The following is a 22188-nucleotide window of genomic DNA, read 5'->3' as shown; positions in this document are numbered from 1 at the left end:
TAGGTTTAGCGTTAGGGTTAGGCTTCCCATTAGAGTTTAGGGTAGGAGTTAGGGTTAGGGTTATGGTTAGTGTTAGGTTTAGGGTTAGGGTTATGGTTATGGTTAGGTCTGTGTTAGGGTTAGCCATAGGGTTAGGGGTAAGTCTAGCGATTAGATTTAGAGGGTACTGTTATGGTTAGTTTTAGGGTTAGTGTTATCGTTAGCATTATTGTGATTGTTAGAGTTTAGTTTTGGGGTTAGTGTTTGTGTTAGGCTTAGGGTTAGGGTTAGGTTTAGCTTTAAGGTTAGGTTTAATGTTAGGGTTACGGGTTAGCATTAAGTGTGAAGGATTATGATTAGGGTTAGGGTTAGAGTTAGACAGGGTTAGGCTTAGGGTTATTTTAGTGTTATCGAAAGGTTAGTGGTAGGTTTATGGTTAGAGTTTAGGGTCAGGGTAGTGTTAGGGTTAGTGTTAAGGTTAGGGTTATTGTTAGGGTTAGAGTTTAGGGTTGGGTAAGTGTTAGTGGTAGCGTCAGAGTTTAGGGTTAGTGCTAGGGTTAGGATTAGGGTTAGGGTTAGGGTAGGGTTATGGTTATGGTTAGGTTTAGTATTAGGTTTTAGGGTTAGTGGTTAGCATTTAGGGTTAGGGTTTAGGGTTAATGTTAGGCTTAGGGTTAGGGTTAGGGTAGAGGGTTAGTGTTATGGTTAGTGTTAGGGTTAAGGTTAGGTTTAGATGTTCGGGTTACGGTTAGGGATAAGATTAGGGTTATATTTATGGTTATGATTAGGGGTTTGGTTTAGGGTTAGTGTTCGGGTTATGGTTACGGTTATGGTTAGGGTTATGATTAGGTTTACAGGTAGGGTTAGGGTTAAGGTTAGTGTTAGGGTTAGGGTTAGGGTTAGGTTTAGGGTTAGGATTACGTTTATGGTTAGGGTTATGATTAGGTTTACAGGTAGAGTTAGGTTTAGGTTTAGTGTTAGGCTTAGGGATTAGTGTTAGGCTTAGGGTTAGAGTTAAAGTTAGGGTTAGGTTTATGGGTTAGTGTTAAGGTTAGTGTTAGGGTTACGGTTAGGGTTAGGTTTCAGGTTAGGGATCAGGGTTAGTGTTTGTGTTAGTTTTAGGGTTAGGATTAGGGTTGAAGTTAGGTTTAGGTTTAGGGATTAGGGTTAGGTTTAGGGGTTAGGGTTAGTGTTAGGTTTAGGGGTAGGGGTAGGTGTATGGGTAGTTTTAGGGTTAGGGTTAGAGTTAAGGTTAGGTTTAGTGTTAGTGTTAGGGTTAGGGTCAGTGTTTGGGTTAGCGGTTAGAGTTAGGGTTAGGTTTAGGGTGAAGATTTGGGCTAGGGTTAGGGTTAGGGTTAGGTTTATCTGTAGGTGTTAAGTTTAGGGTTATGGTTATGTTTATGGTTATGGTTAGGGTTAGGTTTAGGTTTAGGCTCAGAGATTAGGGTTAAGGTTAGGGTAGTGTTAGGGTTTGTGTTTGTGTTAGGGTTAGAGGGTTAGGTTAAAGATAGGGGTAAGATTAGGGATTAGGTTTAGGGTTAGGTTTAGGTTTAGGGTTAGAATTTAGTCCTAGGTTTAGGATTAGAATTAGGGTTACGGATAGAGAATTAGGGTTAGTGTTAAGGTTAGGGTTATTGTTAGGGTTAGAGCGTAGGGTTAGGGTTAGGGTTAGGGTCAGAGGTTAGGGTTAGCATTAGGGTTATGATTATTGTTAGGGTTAGTGTAGCGTTCGGTTTAGTGTTAAGTTTAGCGTTAATGTTTAGGTTTAGGTGTTAGCATTTAGTGTTAGGGGTTAGGTTTATTGTTAGGCTTAGGGTTAGGATAGTGTTAGGGTTCGGTTTGTGGTTAGAGGGATAGTGTTAAGGTTAGTGTTAGGGTTAAGGTTAGGTTTAGAGGTTAGGATTAGGGTTAGGAAAGAGTTACATTTATGGGTATGGTTAGGGTTAGGGGTTAGGTTTACAGTTAGGGTTAGTGTTAGGGTGAGGGTTATGTTTATGGTTAGGGTTAGGATTAGATTTAAAGTTAGAGTTAGGCCTAGGTTTAGTGTTAGGCTTAGGGATTAGGGTTAGGGTTAGGGTTAGGTTTAACGGTTAGGTTCAGGGTTGAGGTTAGTGTTAGTGTTAGTGTTAGTGTTAGTGTTAGTGTTAGTGTTATTGTTACGGTATGGGTTAGGGTTAGGGTTAGGGATTAGGGTTAGTGTTTGGGTTAGTTTTAGAGTTAAAGTCAGGGTTGGGGTTAGGTTTAGGGTTACGGATTAGGGATAGGGTTAGGGGTTAGGATTAGTGTTACAGTTAGTGTTATGTGTAGGGTTAGGGTTAAGGTTAGTTTTAGGGTTAGGCTTAATGTTAAGGTTAAGGTTATGGTTAGTATTTGGGTTAGGTATTTGAGTTAGGGTTAGGGTTATGTTTAGGGTTAGTGTTAGGGTTTTTGTTATGGTTAGGGCTAGATGGTTAGTGTTAAAAATATGGTTAGGGTTAGGGATTAGGTTTAGGGTTAGTGTTAGGTTTAGCGTTACAATTTACGGTTAGGGTTAAGGTTTAGGGTTATGGTTAGAAGGTTATTGTTAGAGTGAGGGTTAGAGGTTAGGGTTATGGTTAGGTTTAAGTTTAGGTGTAGAGTTGGGTTAGGGTTCGGGTTAGTGTTCGGCCTGGTGTTAGGTGTTACATTTAGGGGTTACGGGTTAGGGTTAGGGTTATGGTTAGGGTTAGAGTTAGACATGGTTAGGGCTGGGTTAGGGGTAGGGTGAGAGTTACTGTTAGCATTATGGCAGTGTTAGAGTTAGGGTTAAGGGTCAGGGTTTAGGTTAGTGTTAGTGTTATCCTTAGTGGTAGTTTAGGTATTAAGGTAGTGTTTGGGATAGGGTTAGGGCTAGGGTTAGTGTTAGGGTTAGGATTAGGTTTAGTGTTAGGTTTAGCTTTAGGGTTAAGGTTAGGGTTATCGTATGTGAGGTTAGTGTTAGGTTTAGTGTTAGCGTTAGAGTTAGGTTTAAGGTAGGAGTTATGGTTAGGTTTAGGCTTAGAGTTAGGGTTAGGGAGTAGGTTTAGCATTTGGGTTAGTGTTAGGGTTAGGGATAGGTTGGGGTTAGGGTTAGGGTTAGGGGTAGGGTTAGGGTTAAGGTTAGGTTTTAGCATTAGGGTAGCGTAACCGTTAAGGTTAGCTGTATGATTTGGGTTAGGGTTAGGGGTTAGAATTAGGGTTAGTGTTAGGGTTAGTGTAAGGTTTAGGGTTTTCATTAGGGTTAGTGTAACGGTTAAAGTTAGGTTTATGGTTTGGGTTAGGGTTAGGGGTTAGGGTTAGGGTTAGTGTTAGGGTTAGGGTTAGTGTTAGGCTTAGCATTACGGTTAGGTTTATGGCTTAGTGTTAGTGTTAGGTTAGGCTTCTCTTTAGCATTACAGTTAGGGTTAGGGTTACGGTTAGGGTTAGGATTAGGGTTAGGGGTTATCTTTTGGGATAGGTTTAGGGTTAGGTTTAGGGGTTGGTTAGGGTTATAATTATGGTTACAGTTAGGGTTACCATTAAGCTTAGTGTTAGGTTTAGTGGTTAGGATTAGGGTTAAGATTAGGGCTTGGGTGTAGTGTGAGGGATAATTTAGGGTTCTGTTTAGGGTTATGGTTAGGGTTAGGGTTAGCGTTGTAGTTAGGGTTACGGTTAGGTTTAGGGTTAAGTTTAGGTTTAATATTAAGTGTACGGGTTAGGCTTCAGGGTTAGGGGTTAGGATTAGGGTTAGTGTTAGAGCTAGGCTCGGTTAGGGTTAGGGTTAGGGTTAGGGTTACGGTTAGGGTTAGGTTTAGGGTTAGGGTTAAATTAGGGTTTCGCGTGAAGGTTTAGGATTATGTTTGGATTAGGGTTAGGGTTAAAAGGTTAGGGTTAGGGTTTGAGTTTAGGGTTAGTGTTAGCGTTATTATTAGAGTTATAGTTATGGTTTGGGTTCTTGTTAGGTTTAGGGTTATAGGTTAGGCTTGTGGTAATGGTTAGGTTTAGGGTTAGTGTTACGTGTAGGGTTAGAGTTAATGGTAAGTGTTAGGGTTAGGGTAAGGGTTAGGGTTAGTGTTAGGGTTTGGGTTTGGGTGAGGGTTAGGTTTAGCGGTATGTGTAAGGATTAGTGTTAGGGATTAGCTTTAGAGGTAGGTTTAGGTTTAGGGTAGGGGTTAGGTATAGGAATAGATTTAGGTATAGTGTTAGGGTTAAGGTTTGGGTTTAGTATTATTGTTAGGGTTAGAGTTAGGTTTAGGGTTAGGTTTGGAGCTTATGGATAGATTTAGGTTAGGGCTAGTGTTTGGGTTACGGTTTGAGTTTAGTGCTAGTGTTAGCGTTAGGGTTAGGCTTACGGTTAGGATTAAGGATATTGTTAGAAGTTAGCGTTAAATTAGGGTTAGGATTACTTGTAGGGTTCAGGTTAGGGTTAGGGTTAGGCTTAGAGATTTGGGTTAGTGTTAGGGTTAGGGTTGAAGCTTAGGTTTAGTTTTAGATTCAGGGTTATAAGTTACCTTTAGCGTTATGTTTATGGTTAGGGTTAGGTTGAGTTTTATGGTTAGGGTTAGGGTAAGGGTTAGAAGTTAGGTTTGTGTTACTGTTAGGTTTAGGTTCAGGTTTAGGGTTAGGGTTAGAGGTTAGGGTTAGGGTTAGGTTTAGGGTTAGGTTTAGGGTTAGAGATTAGAGTTAAGTTTAGAGTTAGGGTCAGGGTTAGGCTTAAGTTTAGTGTAACATTTAGGCTTAGGGTTAGATTTAGGTTTAGTTTTAGGGTTAGCATTAGATTTAGAGGTTAGTGTTATGTTTAGGGTTACGGTTAGGTTTACGCTTCGGTTTCAGGTTAGTGTTAGATTTAGGGCTGGCTTAGGGTAAGGGTTTGATGTTAGGGGTTTGGTTTAGGGCTAGCGTTAGGATTAGTGTTAGAGTGTTAGGGTTAGGGTTAGGGTTGGTGTTTGAGGTTAGCATCAGGGCTAGGATTAGGCTTTGGGTTATGGTTAGTGCTCGGGTTAGCGTTAGGGTTAGGGTTATGGTTAGCCTTTGGATTCGGGTGAGGGTTAGGGTTAGGGTTAGGGTTAGCGTTAGAGTTAGGGTTATGGTTAGCCTTTGGATTCGGGTGAGGGTTAGGGTTAGAGGTTAGGCTTATGGTTAATGTTAGGGTTGGAGTTAGGATTGGAGTTAGAGTTTAGGGTTAGTGTTAGGGTTAGAGTAAGGGTTAGTGTTAGTGTTAGTGTTAGGGTTAGGATTAGGGTTAGGGTTAGGGTTAGGGTTAGGGTTAGGGTTAGGTTTAGGGTTAGGGTTTACAGTTAGGCTTATGTTTAGCATTACGGTTGTTTTCAGTGTTAGGTCTAGGGTTACGCATAGTGTCAGGGTTAGGTTTTGTGTTTAGTGTTAGGGTTAGTGTTATTAATAGTGTTAGGCTTATGTATAGAGTTTAGGATTAGGGTTAGAGTTTAGGGTTATGGTTAGGGTTAGGGTCCGGTTTAGGGTTATGGTTAGCATTAGGGTTAGGATTAGGGCTAGGGTTAGTGTTAGGTTTAGGGGTAGTTGTTGAAGCTTAGGTTTAGCGTTAGTATTAGTGTTAGAAGTTAGCTTTAGTGTTATGGTTAGAGTTAGTGTTAGGTTGAGATTTAGGGTTAGGGTTAGGGTGAGTGTTAGAAAATAGGTTTGTGTTAGGGTCAGGATTAGGCTTAGGGTTAGACAGCGTTAGGGTTAGGGTTAGGGTTTGGATTGGTGTTAGGGATGGGGTTAGTTTTAGGGTTAGAGTTAGGGTTAGTGTTAGGATTAGTGTTTGGCGTGAAGGTTTAGGATTAGGGGTAGGGTTAGTGTTAGGGTTAAAAGGTTAGGGTTAGGGTTAGAGTTTAGGCTTAGTGTTAGCGTTAGGGTTAGGGTTATAGTTACGGTTTTGGTTCTTGTTAAGTTTAGGCTTATAGGTTAGGCTTATGGTTATCGTTAGGTTTAGTTTTAGGGTTAAGTTTAGGGTTAGAGTTAATGGTAAGTGTTTGGGTTAGGGTAAGGGTTAGGGTTAGTGTTAGGGTTTGGGTTTGGGTGAGGGTTAGGTTTAGCGGTATGGGTTAGGGTTAGTGTTAGGGATTAGGTTTAGAGATAGGTTTAGGTTTAGGGTTGGTTTAGGCATAAGGATAGATTTAGGTATAGTGTTAGGGTTAAGGTTAGGGTTTAGTGTTATTGTTAGGGTTAGGATTAGGTTTGGAGGTTAGGGATAGATTTAGGGTTAGGTTTAGTGTTAGGGCTTGGGTTTGGGTGAGTGTTAGGTTTAACAGTATGGATTAGGATTGGTGTTAGGGATTTGGTTTAGAGGTAGTTTTAGGTTTATTGTTGGGTTTAGGCATAGGGATAGATGTACTGATAGTGTTAGGTTTAAGCTTAGAGTTTAGTGTTATTGTTAGGGTAAGGGTTAGTGTTGGAGGTTAGGGATAGATTTATGGTTAGGGTTAGTGTTAGTGTTTTGGTTCGAGTTTAGTGCTAGGGTTAGCATTAGGGTTAGGCTTATGGTTAGGGTTAACGTTATGGTTAGAAGTTAGCGTTAAATTAGGGTTAGGATTAGGTGTAGGTTTCAGGTTACGGTTAGGGTTAGGCTTAGAGGTTAGGGTTAGTGTTAGGGTTAGGGTTGAAGCTTAGGTTTAGATTTAGGTTCAGTGTTAGAAGTTAGCTTTAGCGTTATGTTGAGGATTAGGGTTAGGTTGAGTCTTACGGTTAGGGTTAGGTTTATGGTTAGTGTTAGGGTTAGAATTTAGGGTTAGGGTTAGTGTTAGACAGGGTTAGGGTTAGGGTTATGTTTAGGTTTAGGGTTAGGGTTAGGGTTACGCTTAGGTTTCAGGTTTGTGTTAGATTTAGGGCTGGCTTAGGGTTAGGGTGAGGATTAGAAGTTAATGTTTGGTGTAGGCTTAGGGTTACGGTTAGGGTTTAGGTTAGGGTTAGGTTTAGTGTTAGGTTTAGTGTTAGGGGTTAGTTCTTATGGAGATGATTAGGGTTAGTGTTAGGGTTATGATTAGTTTTAGAGATATTTTTAAGGTTGGAGTTAGTGTTACGTTTAGTTTTGGGTTGGGTTTAGGGTTAGGGTTAGCTTTAGAATTAGGGTTAGGGTTATGTTTCGGTATAGGGTAAGGGTTATAATTAGGGTTAGATGATAGGTTACTGTTAGGGTTAGGGTTAGTGTGAGGGTTAGGGTTAGGGTTAGAGTTAGGTTTAGCGTTAGGGTTAGGTTTAGAGTTAGGGTTAGGTTTGGGGTTAGATTTAGGGTTAGGGTAAAGTTTAGGGTTAGGGTTAGGGTTAGGGTTAGGGTTAGGATTGAGATTAGGGTTAGGGTTAGTTTTAGGGTTGGGCTTAGGATTAGGGTTTGATGTTAGGGGTTAGGTTTAGGGCTAGCTTTAGTGTTAGTGTTAGAGTGTTAGGGTTAGGGTTAGGGTTGGGGTTTGAAGTTAACATTAGGGCGAGCATTAGGCTTTGGGTTGTGGTTAGTGTTCGGGTTAGGGTTAGGGTTAGGGTATGGTTAGCCTTTGGATTCGCGTGAGGCTTAGGGTTCGAGGTTAGGCTTATAGTTAGGTTAGGGTTGGAGTTAGGGTTGGAGTTAGAGTTTAGTGTTAGTGTTAGTGTTAGAGTAAGTGTTAATGTTAGTGTTAGGTTTAGGGTTAGGATTATGGTTAGGGTTTACGGTTAGGATTAGGTTTAGCATTAGGGTTGTTTTTAGTGATATGTTTAGGGTTAGGGATAGTGTCTTGAATAGGTTTTTGGTTTAGTGTTAGGGTTAGGGTTATGATTAGTGTTAGGGTTAGGTTTAGAGTTTAGGATTAGGGTTAGAGTTTAGGGTGATGGTTATGGTTAGGGTTCAGTTTAGGGTTATGGTTAGCATTAGAGTTAGAGTTAGGGTTAGGGTTAGGGTTAGGGTTATGTTGAGAGGTAGTGTTGAAGCTTAGGTTTAGCATTAGTGTTAGTGTTAGAAGTTAGCTTTAGTGTTATGGTTAGAGTTAGGGTTAGGTTGAGATTTAGGGTTAGGGTTAGGGTGAGTGTTAGAAAATAGGTTTGTGTTAGGGTCAGGGTTAGGATTAGGGTTAGACAGGGTTAGGGTTAGGGTTAGGTTTTGGATTGGTGTTAGGGTTAGGGTTAGTGTTAGGGTTAGAGTTAGGGTTAGTGTTAGGATTAGGGTTTGGCGTGAAGGTTTAGGATTATGGTTGGGTTAGTGTTAGGGTTAAAAGGTTAGGGTTAGGGTTAGAGTTTAGGGTTAGTGTTAGCGTTAGGATTAGAGTTATAGTTATGGTTTGGGTGCTTGTTAGGTTTAGGGTTATAGCTAAGGCTTGTGGTAAGGGTTAGGTTTAGGGTTAGGGTTACGTGTAGGGTTAGGGTTAATGGTAAGTGTTAGGGTTAGGGTAGGGTTAGGGTTAATGTTAGGGTTTGGGTTTGGGTGAGGGTTAGGTTTAGCGGTAAGGGTAAGGGTTAGTGTTAGGGATTAGGTTTAGAGGTAGGTTTAGGTTTAGGGTAGGGTTTAGGCATATGGATAGATTTAGGGATAGTGTTAGGGTTAAGGTTTGGGTTTAGTATTATTGTTAGGGTTAGAGTTAGGTTTATGGATAGGGTTGGAGTTTAGGGATAGATTTAGGTTAGGGTTAGTGCCAGGGTTATGGTTCGATTTTAGTGCTAGGGTTAGCGTTAAGGTTAGGCTTATGGTTAGGGTTAAGGTTATGGTTAGATGTTAGCGTTAAATTAGGGTTAGGGTTACTTGTAGGTTTCAGGTTAGGGTTAGGGTTAGCCTTAGAGGTTAGGGTTAGTGTTATGGTTAAGTTTGAAGCTTAGGTTTAGATTTAGGTTCATGGTTGGAAGTTAGCTTTAGCATTATGTTGAGGGTTAGGGTTAGGCTGAGTTTTACGGTTAGGGTTAGGTTTTGGCTTAGTGTTAGGGTTAGAGTTTAGGGTTATAGTTATGGTTAGACAGGGTTAGGGTTAGGGTTATGTTTAGGTTTAGGGTTAGGGTTAGGGTTATGCTTAGGTTTCAGGTTTGTGTTAGATTTAGGGCTCTCTTAGAATTAGGGTGAGAATTAGAAGTTAATGTTTGGTGTAGGCTTAGGGTTACCGTTAGGGTTAATGTTAGGGATAGGGTTAGGGTTAGGTTTAGTTTTAGGGGTTCGTTCTTAGGGAGATGTTTAGGGTTAGGGTTAGGGTAATGATTAGTTTTAGGGATATTGTTAAGGTTGGAGTTAGTGTTAGGTTTAGTTTTGGGTTGGGTTTAGGGTTAGGGTTAGCTTTAGAATTAGGGTTAGGGTTACCTTTCGGTATAGGGTAAGGGTTAGGATTAGGGTTAGATGATAGGTTACGGTTAGGGTTAGAGTTAGTGTGAGGGTTAGGTTTAGGTTTAGATTTAGGGTTAGGGTAAAGGTTAGGGTTAGGGTTAGGGTTAGGGTTAGGATTGAGATTAGGTTTAGGGTTAGTGTTAGCGTTAGGCTTAGGATTAGGGTTTGATGTTAGGGGTTAGCTTTAGGGCTGGCGTTAGTGTTAGTGTTAGAATGTTAGGGTTAGGGTTATGGTTGGGCATTGAAGTTAGCATTAGGGCTAGGATTAGGCTTTGGGTTGTGGTTAATGTTCGGGTTCGGGTTCAGGTTAGGGTTGTGATTAGCCTTTGGATTCGGGTGAGGCTTAGGGTTGGAGGTTAGGCTTATAGTTAGGTTAGGGTTGGAGTTAGGGTTGGAGTTAGAGTTTAGTGTTAGTGTTAGGGTTGGAGTAAGTGTTAGTGTTAGTGTTAGTGTTAGTGTTAGTGTTAGGTTTAGTGTTAGGATTAGGGTTAGGGTTTACAGTTAGGATTAGGTTTAGCATTAGGGTTGTTTTTAGTGATAGTTTTAGGGTTAGGCATAGTGTCTGGGATAGGTTTTGGTTTTAGTGTTAGGGTTAGGGTTATGATTAGTGTTAGGGTTAGGTTTAGAGTTTAGGATTAGTGTTAGAGTATAGGGTTATGGTTATGGTTAGGGTTCAGTTTAGGATTATGGTTAGCATTAGAGTTAGAGTTAGGGTTAGGGTTAGGTTTAGGGTTAGGTTGAGGGGTAGTGTTGAAGCTTAGGTTTAGCGTTAGTGTTAGTGTTAGAAGTTAGCTTTAGTGTTATAGTTAGAGTTAGGGTTAGGTTGAGATTTAGGGTTATGGTTAGGGTGAGTGTTAGAAAATAGGTTTGTGTTATGGTCAGGGTTAGTGTTAGGGTTAGACAGGGTTAGGGTTAGGGTTAGGGTTTGGATTGTGTTAGGGATAGGGTTAGTGTTAGGGTTAGAGTTAGGGTTAGTGTTAGGATTAGGGTTTGGTGTGAAGGTTTAGGATTACAGTTGGGTTAGGGTTACCGTTACAAAGTTGTAGGGAGCCGAGTGACAGGTATTGCTGCCTCGATGTCTCTCTCTCTCTCTCCTATGGGCACTGTGTCTGCCTACATTAACCATAATCCTCTTCTGCTTACGTCACTTATCCGGATGTGATGGTAACCCTGTTGTATTCATCTGTTTAACCTCTTCCTGTCCCAGCTCCCGCCCTTAGCCTATAAAAGGTGTGTTTATTTTCTGAATAAACCGGAAGCTTGATCAGATTATTTCGACTTTCTTTCGTCTCTTTTTGTCTCCCCCATGTCTTTTATTTAATCCCTGTTTCCCCTCCAGGAGTTCTGAACTTGTTGATCTGCAGGCCGGACCAAGTGGCGCTCAGCGTGGGAGCTCCTGGCACAGAGAAGTTAACGAGGGAGCAGTTCGAGAGACAGCCAGCTTAAACTGAAAGTGAAAGTAAATTGAACCAGAGACCTCGGCCGAGGAATGAGTAAACTGAATCAAGGATTAAAGCTTAAAGCAACAGGACATTAAATCAAGTGCCGAGACCTGTGCAGACGACTACCCAACGTCCTGCCTTAGTCACGGTGAGTGAACGGCAACCCCATTTCCCTTCCCCGACATGGGTCAAGTATTGAGCAAACACGAAGTGTTCGTCGGAGGCCTTATAAAGGCATTAAAGACAAGAGAGATAAGGGTTGGAAAAAAGAATTATTACAGTATTTTCAGTTTATTCATAAGGTTTGCCCTTGGTTCCCCCTAGAGGGTTCTATAGATACCAAGAGGTGGAATACAGTAAGAGATGCTTTAAAAGATTATTATAGAGTTTTTGGTCCAAAAAAGGTTCCTGTGACCACCTTTACATATTGGAATTTAATTTCTGAGCTGCTTGCCCATAAGCATGCAGACCCTCAGGTTGAGGAGACAGTTACACTAGGTGAGGCTGCCTTGTGCGACTCCATTAAATCTACCTCAAAACCATCCTCAGAAAAATCTGAAGCCTCTAATTTCTCAGATGCAGAGAATGATGGCCTGTTAGAGGTCCTCATACATGGTGATCTGCCACCACTTCCACCTGTTGACATGATCAGCGGGTCCCAGGATGGCAGCCCGCCACTCCCTGTGCCTCTATGGCAAATTGGGGATTCATATAAGCCTTTAGAAACAACCTTAACTCTGAAAAGCTTGCAGCCGCACAGCAGCTGGTGCAGGACCAGTTAGATGCAGGCCACATTGTTCCTAGTAATTCCCCTTGGAACACACCTATCTTTGTTATCTGGAAATGGTCAGGAAAGTGGAGGCTGCTACAATACCTTAGGACAATAAATAATACAATGGTCTTAATGGGGCCCCTACAGCCTGGCCTCTCCTCACCCAGTGCCATTCCTTTGGGATTTTTTAAAATTGTCATAGATCTTAAAGATTGCTTTTGCTCTATTCCTTTACATCCAAAGGACCAAAAGCATTTTGCCTTCAGTCTCCCATCAATTAATTTTAAAGCCCCTATGCAGAGATTTCAATGGAGAGTTTTGCCACAAGGTATGGCCAACTCCCCCACACTATGCCAGTCTTTTGTAGCCACTGCAATACAGTCAGTCAGAGATCATTGTCCACATATGTATATTATTCATTACATGGACGATATCCTCTTGGCAGGAGATGATCAAAACCAAACCCTAAGGTGCTACCAGGACTTGCAGGTTGCCTTACAAGAGGCTGGACTTCAAATAGCCCCTGATAAAGTACTGCTTACTGATCCATATACATACTTGGGTTTTCAATTATGTGGCACTCAAATACTCTCTTTAAGGCCCCAACTGAGGCTTGATGGCCTCAGAACACTTCATGACTTCCAAAAACTATTGGGAGATATTAATTGGCTCATACCATTTTTAAAACTAACTAAACATGATTTACAGCCCCTTTATGCGCTGCTTCAGGGAGACATAGATCCAACTTCCCCCCGAGAGCTTACACCTGATGCCAGGAGAGCTCTCAGTAAAGTAGAAGAGACTATTGCTCAACAAACCGTTTCCTTTATGGACTACAATGAGCCTTTACAGTTTCTCATTTTTAATACAAAGCTTTGCCCTACAGCAGTGTTCTGGCAACAAGCTCCCCTCATGTGGGTCCATTTGCCAGTCTCTCCAAAAAGAACACTTTTGCCTTATTTCCAAGCTGTCTCAGACCTAATAATTCAGGGTAGAAAGCTAGGAAAATGTTACTTTGGCAAAGAACCAGACATTATCATTCAACCTTTTACAAAAGACCAAATAGATTGGCTACTTCAGAGTACGGAAGTATGGCCTATTGCCTTAGCTTCCTATTCAGGGACTATTGACAATCATTACCCTCCAAATAAGCTAGTTGACTTTGCTAATCATCACTCATTTATATTCCCTAAAGTCACAGCTTCACAACCCCTTCCAGGTGCCCTGGTTTTATTCACTGATGGCTCATCCTCCAGAAGGGCTGCTTATGTATCTCAAGACAATGTTTCTACCCTCCAGGCAGATACTTCCTCTGCACAATTAGCAGAGTTAGAAGCTATTCTTGCAGCTTTTGCTGCTTACTCTGATCAACCATTTAATTTGTATACTGACAGTGCTTACCTTGCTCAGTCTGTTCCATTATTAGAGACTGTTGCTACCATATGTCATGTTGGGAGCCACCACATTGCCGAGCCGCCGCATATAGCGATCATGCGGCCTGTGGTAAAGAGTAAAGCCTGAGTTAGATTACCCCTCCCATCGAGCACGTTAGTTTCCTGCTTACCGCGTAAACAACCCGCTCAATAATATGTTAGCCAATCAGCTTGCCTTGCTTACTTTAATATGATTGGACACTGTATCCATATATATACTGGTGCCACCCCTGGGGGGAAGTAGAAGCCCGGAAGGAGCCGCGGAGAGCGGACCGGTAGAGGCTTCGGAGCGAAGCACGGAAGGAGCCGCGGGGAGCGGACCAGAGGAGGCTTCGGCTGGGAGCGATCCCAGGGCAGGCTGTACGGAGAGAAAATAAAAGAAAAGGTTGTCCACTGCCAGACTTTGTCGTGTGTCCTTCCTGCCGGCTGGGAGCGACATCGACATTTGGTGGCCCGTACGGGGAACAACTGATCACCCCCGAGACGTGGTAGTGGACAACGTTCCTTGATACAGCACTGCGAGACAGGTGAGTAGGGGATAAACCTGGGCCCTGGGTGGCGCGCACCTACAGGGTTTTTAGACTCCCCTCAGGCTCACGCGTAAGTGGCAGATTTTTGGGCCTCACGCGGTGAGTAACATATTAAATATGGGTAACGTACCGAGTAACGACACCCAGCCCTTGGTACAGGTCCTCCGGAAGCTCTTAAAGTCCAGAGACCTCAAGGTGGGACGCAAAATGCTGGAGAGCTTTTTTGAGGAGATTGATAGTTTCGCTCCCTGGTTCTTGCCCACAGGGCACTTAAACCTGCCCTCGTGGGAGAAGTTGGGCAGGGATCTTTCTCTAGCGGAAAGGGAGGGCGGGGCTTCGGTCTTCGCTCGGCCACTGTGGGAAATGATATATGCATGCTTGAAGAGCGAGGGTGGTTGCAGGGAAGGTTCTCAAGAGCTCATTAAAGTGCGTAGGGCATTCAAACAGGCCCAGTCAGGGAGCTCCCGGGAGGGGTCCGTGAAAGGAGACAAAGATATAAAGGAGGAAGACGGGGCTCAGGCCTCGGAGTCGTCTGACTCCGAGAACGAGGAAGGCTTAGACAACGATGAGACCAAGGAGCCTAGATGCCAAGAGGATAGGCCGCTCGATAAGGAGTCGCAGGGTTCTTTCCCAGCGTTGCGCCGTGAATTGCGCTCCGCTCAACTTGGTCTGCGGAGGAGTAGAGAGCTCCTGAGCGCCCCCTGGCGCGAGAGGGAGGCGAAGCCTTCCGCCCCACCTTGGGGGCTGTTCCCGGAAGCGATCCCTCGCCACGAGGCGGCCGCATGGGAGCTCCCTCCCCTTTCGCCAGAACAGGAAGTGATGCACGGGCCCCCATTTTCCGCCCAATCACGGCCGCCGTCTTATGCTCCGCCGCCGGCGGGTCGGTATTTTTACAGGCGGCTTTGGCAGGGGGGACGTTTGTCTCATGAGGTACATCCACCACCTGGGATAGATAGTGGCCCCTACGGGATATTTCCTGTACAAGTAGCTATGGGCCAGGGACGTAATGCATGGGAGCCTTTTGAGATAAAGCAGATTAGAAAACTTAAAAATGCAGTTACAACCTTTGGGCCGACTGCGCCTTACACCATTGCCATGCTGGAGAACCTGTCTTCTGGGCCCCTCACCCCCGCGGACTGGATTCAGCTGGCAAAGGCGTGTCTGCCCTCGGGTAGTTACCTGGATTGGCAAGCCTGGTACGCAGAGTTCTCTGCAGAGCAGGCTGAGAGAAACGCCAGTCGGGGAAACCGGGGGTGGAACAAGGAAATGCTTATGGGAGAAGGTCGGCACGCTGATGATCAGACTCAGTTCCCCGGCGCTGTCTATGAACAAATCAATGCCATAGGGCTCCGCGCCTGAAAGCAGGTAAGTGGTGCCGGAACAGCCTCCTTGTGTCTTTCAAAAATAATTCAGGGTACCACAGAGCCATTTGTTGACTTTGTGGCCCGAATGCAAGATGCTGCCGATAAAATATTTTCTGATCCGGGAGTGGCTCGACCGCTGGTAAGGCAGCTGATTTTTGAGCAATGTATAAAGGAGTGCAAGGCAGCGATAGCCCCTCATAAGAACAAGGACCTCAACACCTGGATTAGGATATGCAGAGAGATAGGGGGGCCGCTCTCCAACTCAGGAGTGGCTGCTCTCCTGGCCGCGGCTGTACAGCAGAGGGGACCTCGCGGGTCAGGAGGGGAATGTAAGGCCAGAGGGTGTTTTGCCTGCGGGGAGCCAGGACACATTAAACGTCACTGCCCAAACAATGCAGATGCTAGGCCCCGTCCTAGGAATGAAGAACCATATGTTTGTGGGCGATGCAAGAAGGGATCACACAAAGCTGAGGAGTGTAGGTCGGTCTTTGATGCTCAGGGCAACCGTATTTGTGGACGAGATGCTAGAGAGCCAAAAAACGGCCAGAGGGGGCCCTCCTCACAGGCGGGCCCCCGCCCCAGAGACAGGACAGCTCAGGATGGCAGCCTTCAACAAGGGCCACCCCTGGGTCAGCAGGTGTGGACCTCAGTGTCGCCTCCAGACTTATATTAGTGCCTGACATGGGTGTTCAAGTGGTTGAAACCACCTTTAAGGGACCGTTACCCAAAAATTCCGTGGGTCTGGTGATCGGGAGATCCTCCACGGCCCTTCGGGGTCTCACAGTAGTCCCGGGGGTCATAGACTCAGACTACACAGGACATATTAAAATTATGGTTCAATCTCTTGTGGGTACTATGGTAATCAATAAAGGAGACAAGATAGCGCAGCTCTTGCTGCTCCCCAGTCTCCACAAGAGATTTCCCTCAAAGCAGAAAATTAGAGAAAGTCAAGGTTTCGGTTCCTCAGGGGAAGTCTTCGAGGGACTCCATATGACACTTGATAAAAGGCCCATACTCTCACTTAAGGTCAATGGCAAGAATATAACAGGGCTCCTAGATACAGGAGCTGACCGTTCCATTATCTCCAAAAAGGATTGGCCTTCCAACTGGCCCACCAACACTGCAGATAACACGCTGCAGGGCCTGGGGATGGTGTCAGCTCCTCAGGTTAGTGCTTCAACCCTGCTCTGGTGCAATGAGGAGGGTCATCAGGGCCATTTCCAACCATTTGTGTTGCAGTTGCCAGTGTCTCTATGGGGAAGGGACATCCTCACTCAGATGGATGTCACGCTTACGTCAAACTGCTCCCCCCAGGCTAAGGATATACTCAGGAACCAGGGATATACCCCCGGCAAAGGCTTGGGCAATGCCCTACAGGGTCAGACATCCCCAATACCAGTAGAGAACAAAAAAGGTAGGCAAGGGCTGGGTTTTTCTTAGGGGCCGCTGAAGAAGCTCTCCTACCCACTTCGATCAAAATCACCTGGAAATCAAATGATCCGGTTTGGGTACCTCAGTGGCCCCTGCCTAAGGAGAAGCTATTAGCCTTGTCAAAAATAGTCAGTGCACAACTTAGATTAGGACACATTAAGCCGTCGACCTCCCCATGGAACACCCCCATTTTTATAATTAAAAAAAAGTCTGGCAAGTAGAGGCTGCTCCATGATCTAAGGGCGGTCAACGCGCAGATGCAGTCCCTGGGGGCGGTCCAGAGGGGGCTGCCAGCTCTCTCAGCCATCCCTCAGTCTTGGCCGATTTATGTTATAGATCTTAGAGACTGTTTCTTCTCAATCCCCCTGCATCCAGAGGACACCCATAGGTTCGCCTTTACTTTACCCACCATTAACCAAAAAAGCCCTGATCTCAGATACGAGTAGATAACGCTGCCCCAAGGTATGGCCAACAGTCCCACTATGTGTCAGATTTACCTTGATTCCCTACTGGCCCCCCTACGGAAATCCTTTCCCAAGATAAGATATGTGCATTAAATGGACGACCTTTTGCTCAGCGGCAGGGACCCAGACATGCTAAATAATATGCTCGGCCAGTTGGTCGAGGCCCTGAGACAAGCCAATCTACATGTTGCCCCCGACAAGATTCAGGGAGGAGAAATGGTGACCTACTTAGGCGCGAAAATCTCCCCTATGCTAGTCTCTCCGCAGAAGGTCACCATTAGGACGGATGGCGTTAGGACCCTAAATGACATGCAAAAGCTATTGGCAGACATTAATTGGATTAGGCCATATTTACATATACCAAATTCAGATCTCAAACCCCTGTTCGACCTTCTGAAGGGAGACCCAGATATAGCCTCCCACAGGAGGCTCACTCCTGAGGCAAGAGCTGCCTTACAGAGAGTGGAGAAAGCCTTAGGTGGGGCTACCTTACACAAAATTGAACCAGGGCGACCCTTTGATGTCTGTTTGCTACAGACTAGTCTACAGCCCACAGCAGTGATTTGGCAGAAAGGACCACTACTGTAGATACACCCTAAGGTCTCACCTGCAAAAGTCATAGAGCATTACCCGGAGGCAGTCGCTTCATTGGCCCTTAAAGCGCATGATAGAGCTGTCCAACATTTTGGCTCAGGACCACAAGCCATCCGAGTACCCTATACCGCCAGCCAGATCAAGACCCTGGCTGCCTGCATAGATACTTGGGCCATTTTGAGATGTGTTTTCCATGGGGATATAAACAATCAATACCCTAAAGACCCTATCTTGTCATTTGTTACTCAGCACCCTGTAATTTTTCCAAAGGTTACTGCCTCTGAGCCATTAGTCCCAGCAACTACAATATATACAGATGGCTCCAAGACGGGGATAGGCGCCTATGTGATCCTAGGCAAGCCCCCGGTTACCATACAATTTAAACCTGATCAGCCTCAGGTGGTAAAACTGCAGATCGTTAAAATGATTCTTAAACGGTTCTCAGGAGCCATTAACATTGTCTCCGATTCTAGGTATGTGGTCAATGCTATGCAAGTGCTTGAGACTGCCGGTTTAATTAGATCCACTTCCACAGTGGCTGGGCTGTTCCTGTCTATCCAGACATTGCTCCAAAACAGACACCATAAGGTCTTCACCACCCACATAAGAGCACATACATCCCTGCCAGGGCCTATGGCACAGGGGAATGCGGCTGCTGACACTGCCACTCGCCCGTTATAGATTTTCACCTTACTAACACCAATCGAGCGAGCCCGTGCCTTCCATGATAAGTTTCATGTCAATGCCAGGACACTAACAAACCATTTCCATGTTTCCAGAGCAGATACACGAGATATCGTGAGACTATGTGGCTCCTGTGCCACATACAAACCTGCCATACCGATGGGAGTAAACCCTCGAGGTTTGATCCCTGGTGATGTTTGGCAGATGGACATCACACATATACAGGAGTTTGAGACTCTTAAATATGTTCATGTTTCCACAGACACCTGTTCTCACGTCATATTTGCAACAGCAGAAACAGGTAAAAAAGTGTCTAATGTGATCAATCATTGCCTGGCGGCTTGGGCCGCATGGGGCAAACCAAAAATATTAAAGACTGATAATGGACCAGCCTATATAGGCAAAGCCTTCAATGAGTTCTGCAAAATGATGGAGGTTCAATTAAAACATGGTATCCCATACAATCCCCAAGGTCAAAAAATCATCAAAAGAGCCCATAAAAGTCTCAAAGCAATTCTAGCTAAACAAAAAGGGGGAGTAGGCCAAGGCCTGGCCCCAAAGGCACGATTATCCATGGCACTATTCACACACAATTTTTTAAATTTAAATAATGATAATTGCTCCCCAGCTGTGGAGCACTGCAACCCTTCCCCCAACCATAAAGGGTGGGTAAAGTGGAAAGATGTCCTGACAGGACAATGGATGGGCCCGGATCCAGTGGTCAGCTGGAACCGAGGTGCGGTTTGTGTCTTCCCACAGGAACCGGGACGAGAACCACTGTGGGTACCGGAGAGACTGACACGGGCGACAAAGCCCTCGACTAAAGATCAGACCTGCCCTACCGGAGATCCATCACAGACCAACCAACAAGATAAATAAAAATAGCGGTAGCCCGAAATGGACAAGAAGATCCTCAGGCATATGCATGGCTCGCTCGCCTAGCCTACGACCGAGTCTAGGGACGGTGAGCTTCCCACACTCCTCCTCTAAAAAATTATGATATAGCAGGGTAGATGAGTCAATGACGGGTAAGAGCATGCCTCCCCAGCATGACTCAACCTAAGACAGGCCCTACCCCATACCGCACGAAAGCCGCTAAATTACTAGGTTTCGCCCAAACCAAATGTCGCCCCGGGGGGATCATGCGGAGCGACATGAGTGTATGCCTGTGTGCATCCAGGTTCCGTCCGGTTCCTTCCTGGCCCTGGAAAAAGGACGAGGGCCTCGGGGCCTCGGCAGACTCGGGGACAGCCGACCCAGGCCGACGCCGAGAGCCCTTGGTGGGCCTCCTATCAGGGCATAGGCCTCTACACACAATTCAGGACGGGCTGCGATGCGTAGACTTATTTAAAATAAAAAAGGGGGAGATGTTGGGAGCCACCACATTGCCGAGCCGCCACATATAGTGATCATGCGGCCTGTGGTAAAGAGTAAAGCCTGAGTTAGATTACCCCTCCCATAGAGCACGTTAGTTTCCTGCTTACCGCGTAAACAACCCGCTCAATAATATGTTAGCCAATCAGCTTGCCTTGCTTACTTTAATATGATTGGACACTGTATCCGTATATATACTGGTGCCACCCCTGGGGGGAAGTAGAAGCCCGGAAGGAGCCGCGGAGAGCGGACCGGTAGAGGCTTCGGAGCGAAGCATGGAAGGAGCCGCGGGGAGTGGACCAGAGGAGGCTTCGGCTGGGAGCAATCCCAGGGCAGGCTGTACGGAGAGAAAATAAAAGAAAAGGTTGTCCACTGCCAGACTTTGTCGTGTGTCCTTCCTGCCGGCCGGGAGCGACATCGACAATGTCATGCTTCCCCAGCTGCAAATCTGTTCAAACAATTGCAATGCTTCATACGGCTTTGCCGTCATAAGTTCTTTATCAGTCATCTGTGAGCTCATTCCAACCTCCCAGGGCCTCTTGCCCAAGGAAATCATTTGGCTGATGTTGCTGTACAAGCACAGGTTTTTATGGCTCAGGACTCCAAGGTGTCTGAGGCCCAACAAGCCCATCAGGTACACCACCTCAATGCTCACACCCTCCGCCTTCTCTACAAAATTACCCGTGAGCAAGCCAGACAAATTGTAAAAAATTGTCCATCTTGTGCTATCCACTCACCTGTTCAACACCTAGGAGTCAACCCTAGAGGTTTAATTCCTAACGCCTTATGGCAAATGGATGTTACCCATTTCAATGAGTTTGGCAATCTAAAATATGTACATGTCATTATTGACACTTATAGTGGCTTCATTTTTGCCACTCTCCAGACTGGAGAAGCTGCTAAAAACATTATAGCCCATATGCTGTCAGCCTTCTCAGTTCTGGGATGTCCTCAACAGCTCAAGACCGATAATGGCCCTGGCTATACCAGTACCTCCTTTGCTCAATTTTGTAAAAGCCTTAATATCCTCCACACTACAGGTATACCTTATAATCCTCAGGGACAAGGCATTGTTGAACGTGTGCATCGTTCTCTTAAATTCACCATAGATAAAATAAAAAGGGAGACATGGTACCCCACCCAGGGGTCCCCTAGAAATTTCCTTTCACATGCTCTTTTTATTTTAAATTTTCTGACCCTGGATGCTTCAGGCTCCTCCGCAGCATCTCGGTTTTGGCATACTCAGACTCAAACACGGTTTGCATCTGTTTTATGGAGAGACCCACTAACCAATGTGTGGAATGGCCCTGATCCAGTCCTTATCTGGGGACGAGGTTCGGTGTGTGTTTACTCTCAACAAGATAGAGAAGCTAGATGGCTACCTTAACGCCTTGTAAAGCAAGTAGACAGTTCTGCAAAGACCCCATGTAACGCCCAGGAATAATGTTATTTCCTGAGGCACAATCCCCTGTGTTCTTTTACAGGTGACACATCTCCCTGGAGCCTTATGCTGCTTAACCAGCCTTCTTGAGCCACACCACACCCATGGTGGATTTTGACCCCTGCCAAACAGACTGCAACTGCTGACAGGCATGCACAGAACCCCATGACTGCGGAAGAGGCTCTTCTCGGTCTGGAGGAACATACACCAGTCAAATAGACTGCATCCAGTGTTATACAAGGCATGCTCCAAGACACAGGAGAATGACTTCATACAGAGACACCAACAAATGGCTGTCAACCCCTTCTCCTTGATTTGGGGGGGGAGTTTTTCCCTTACCTAGTCCCCCTTTTGGGTCCCCTAGCTGACCTATTGTTTCTCATTTCTGTGAGTCTTGTATTTTTCAGAGGATTATGATGTTCATTAATAACTGGATAGACGCATTTATGGCAAAGCCCATTCAGGTACACTATCATCAGCTGGAGATGGCAGATCAACAAACCTACAGGGAAGGAATTCCCACGAGTGGCCCATATGATGATGCGGCCTGACTGCCCTGGGGCAATGGACAGGCAGTCAGAGACGGGTAACTAGGACATGCATGTTAATTCCAATGGCCACCTAAGACAGGCACAGGACCAACTGCTGTTCTGCAAGCCCATGATGGGTAAGGCCTGGTTGGGTTCATGCAATGAGGTCCTTGACCTAAGACAGACGCTGTCCTCACAGGGCCTGCCATACTCTTAATTAAATAATATAAAAAGGGAGGAGATGTAGGGAGCGGAGTGACAGGCATTGCTGCCTCGATGTCTCTCTTTCCCTCTCTCCTATGGGCACTGCGTCTGCCTACATTAACCATAATCCTCTTCTGCTTACGTCACTTATCCGGATGTGATGGTAACCCTGTTGTATTCATCTATTTAACCTCTTCCTGTCCCAGCTCCCGCCCTTAGCCTATAAAAGGTGTGATTATTTTCTGAATAAACCGGAAGCTTGATCGGATTATTTCGACTTGCTTTTGTCTCTTTTTGTCTCCCCCATGTCTTTTATTTAATCCCCGTTTCCCCTCCAGGAGTTCTGAACTTGTTGATCTGCAGGCCGGATCAAAAAGTTATGGTTAGAGTTAGAGTTTAGGGTTAGTGTTAGCGTTAGGATTAGAGTTATAGTTATGGTTTAGGTTCTTGTTAGGTTTAGGGTTATAGGTTAGGCTTGTGGTAAGTGTTAGGTTTAGGGTTAGGGTTACGTGTAGGGATAGAGTTAATGGTAAGTGTTAGGGTTAGGGTAAGGGTTAGGGTTAGTGTTAGGGTTTGGGTTTGGGTGAGGGTTAGGTTTAGCCGTATCGGTTAGGGTTAGTGTTAGGGATTAGGTTTAGAGGTAGGTTTAGGTTTAGGGTAGGGGTTAGGCATAGGGAG

This window comes from Cavia porcellus, unplaced genomic scaffold, assembly GCF_034190915.1.
Source record: "Cavia porcellus strain 051 isolate PalLab524CR breed Dunkin Hartley unplaced genomic scaffold, mCavPor4.1 scaffold_4, whole genome shotgun sequence".
Classification (NCBI taxonomy): domain Eukaryota; kingdom Metazoa; phylum Chordata; class Mammalia; order Rodentia; family Caviidae; genus Cavia; species Cavia porcellus.
Note: the sequence above shows the minus strand (reverse complement) of the source record.